This window comes from Zingiber officinale, chromosome 3A (assembly GCF_018446385.1).
Source record: "Zingiber officinale cultivar Zhangliang chromosome 3A, Zo_v1.1, whole genome shotgun sequence".
Classification (NCBI taxonomy): Eukaryota; Viridiplantae; Streptophyta; class Magnoliopsida; order Zingiberales; family Zingiberaceae; genus Zingiber; species Zingiber officinale.
In genome coordinates, this window is record NC_055990.1 from 64,497,304 (window position 1) to 64,500,610 (window position 3,307).

A 3,307-nucleotide genomic window follows, 5' to 3' on the forward strand; every position below is an offset into this window, starting at 1 on the left:
GAAGGACTACCTTGCCGGAGGAGAACGCTATGTCTACTCTAACTAACCATTGAAGATTTTCCTACATCGCATTGTCACGCTACGATACAAAAATATCTATCAATGGGAATAACATGAAAACATAACAAAGAACACAAACAAGCATAAATGAAGCAACAAGACAGTAATTAAGTAAATTCAACAGAATTAACGAAACAAAGCAAGTAAATCCTAATTAACCAATCCACTTCTCCAAACAGTCAAACACGCACAAAGTACTCTGTCTGTCACTACAAAATCACCGAGGAAGAAGACCGCTGTCACTCGAAAATCTCCTGAATCCGGTGGACGACTGACGTTACTGGTCGGAACTACAATCAACGGCGGTGGAAGCGCGAAATCCTCGAAGAAACCTCTCCTTGGACAGCTACTACTGGATGCGAAGAAAATCTGCCCAAAATCCGTAAACCTAGATCTGCCCTCTTCACCGTGTCGGGCAGGGAAGGTTGTGTGTTGCCGGACCTTGGAAGAACTCCGCTGGAAATTCTCCGGCGAAGTGGGAAATGGGGTTGCTGGAATCTCCGATGTCTCTACTGCCTTCTTCACCGTGTTCGGCAGGGAACTTGACTGGATGCGAGGGGAATGAATAACTGCGTTGGAGAAACCTCTCTGGCGAAGTCCTGCGGTCGTCGCCTCTGCAGATCCGCCGGAAATGCCGCCGTATTCTTTGTCGCCTTCGATCGGGAGGAGAAGGAAAGGGGTGTCGGGCTCGGAAGAAGAAGAATGGAAAGGGGAGAAATGGATATGGGGAGCCGGCCGGCGGCAAGGAAGGAAAGAGAAGAAGCCGCCGGCCGGAGAGAAGAAGAAGAAGCGCTGGTGTGTGGGACAGGAAAACGCGAGAAGCCCTAGCCGCGTGACACTGTGCATCCGCGTGAGGGTTAAAGGAGAAGGTTTTCTCCTCCTTTAATCTCGGTCGTCCGATGAGATGGATGAAGATCCGGCCGTCCATCTTGTGAAGAGAAGAAGAGAATGTTTCTTAATGGGTTCCGGATCTTGGGTTTTGGTTGAGAAGTTTCAGTAAGATCCGCTAAAGCTAGATCCGGTTCATTAAGGTAAGGTTCAAATTGGGCTTCAAATTGGATGAATCGGGCCTTTGTGATTGGGTTTGAATTGGAGCTCTTAGAATGGGCTTGAGAAGAGTAGGCTTTAAGAGTTGAATTGTTGGCTCAAATTGGGCTCTTCTCTTGATCCAAATTAGAGATGAATTGTACTTGGATGAGGATAATCTCTATGGATGGTTCAGATCTTCCAGATTGCTTCCCTACAAATAAGATGCACAATTTTAAATAAAATGCCAGAAAATATAGGAAAAATTATCTCAACGCTCCAATAAAACTCAACTCATAAAATATGATATAAATACGGAATTAAGCATATGAGCTGATAAAAACATCAAATCCAAGAGCTAAAATAACATACAAAAAATACTAGTTATCAACTCCCCCACACTTATTCTTGCTCGTCTCGAGCAAATCAACAAAAAAAGAAAATAACTAAAATGTATTCCCCTAGCAATTCTCAATCAAACATAGAAAATAGTGAAAAGAGAGTTACCTAGGATTGCCCAATTCAAATGACCAAAGCATTCATGTATTCAATTCATACACTAATTAGCAAGCATGATAACTTCAATCCATAATCAATAAACTGAGGATGATAATAAAATAACCTCTCAAGGAAAATGATGGTGGCTCTCTCTCTTATACATGCAATAATAGAGCTCACTCAAGCTACTCATGATAAATGCACTACCATAAGCTTGATTTTCTTCTACTCTCCACCACTATAAACATAAGAGTGCACAATAAAATAATGAAGACTTATTGAGATGTAAGGGAAACATAATCAAAGCAAATGATAGGATAAGAAAAGAAGTGAAGAAGATAAAGCAAATTATTGGTGGAAGATATGAATATATTGAAATGTTACATAGATGAGTAAAAGAAAACAATGCCCAAAAATATATCTCATCCAGACTCCCAAGCTAGCTTTCCACAACTCAATAAAAATATGAACAATCTCTATGATAGCTTTTCAATAAACATTCACTCATGATCTACAATAAAATCCAAATTTTGCTACAATAAAGATTGTCACCAACAAAAAGTTCTACCACCTTTCACCAATACAATAAAAATGTGAACACTCCTACTCTAGCATTTCACACTAAAAATCTACACATGATATGCAATAATACCCCAATATCGCTAAAGTAAAAATTGTCACTTACAAAAATTCTACCACAAATGAATAAAAATGGCACATGTCAACATTTTTCACAACTCCAATAAACATGTAGACAACCTCTACTATAGCTTTTCAATGAAAATACAACTCATGATAGACATAAAATCTATATGTTGCTACAATAAAGATTGTCTCTCTAAAAAATTCTACCACACACAAATACAAAAGGGCACAACATGTTAAAGTTTTTTTTTTTTCAATTTTTTTCTTTTCACTTTTTTTCCTTTTTTTTTTCACTTGTGTTTTTTTTTTCTGATTTGATTTTTTTCTGATTTACTTTTCTTTTTTTTTTCTTCCAAACATGTTGTGCAACACTATACAATATCATTAATAGCTCAAATAAAAAGATAAATAGCATGGTTTACCTATGGTGATCAAGCATGGTTCACCTATGCTTCCCCTAAATTCTACTAAGCTATTTCTCTCCCCCACACTTAAACTTTTGTTCGTCTCGGGCAAAACACTCATCATGTAACATCCAAGATATCCACATCCAAAAGAAGAATAGAGGGAAATAAATGGAAGAGAGAAAAGAATGAAATGACCAAATGATATGAATTTATTCAAGAAACATGTGATAACAAAAGGAATGGATAAAAGAAAGTGAGATAGCCTTCAATAAAATCATGCAAACCTATGATAATGTGGTCTTGAAAGAATTAAGCAAGTTCTAGAGTAGCATTAACCACAAGTGCATCACACATCAATAGGAATAATAGGCTTAAAAATATCCTCACTAGGTATATCAAAATTTATCATCTCAATCTATCAACATAGAATCCATTATCAAGTTGTAATCACATGTAATCCAAGAATCCAATCATGACAATAAATCATTAAATTAGACAATCAAATTTAACTAACTTTCACAATTTCTAAAATGATAAAAAGAATGCATAGGAAATTTATTACGAAAACCTGACTAGACAAACTAAAAATGAACTACTAAGTAAAAGCAATTAAAGCAAACAAAGCAACCAAAGTAAAGAAATATATATAAGCAAAAAGGAAAAGTAAAAGT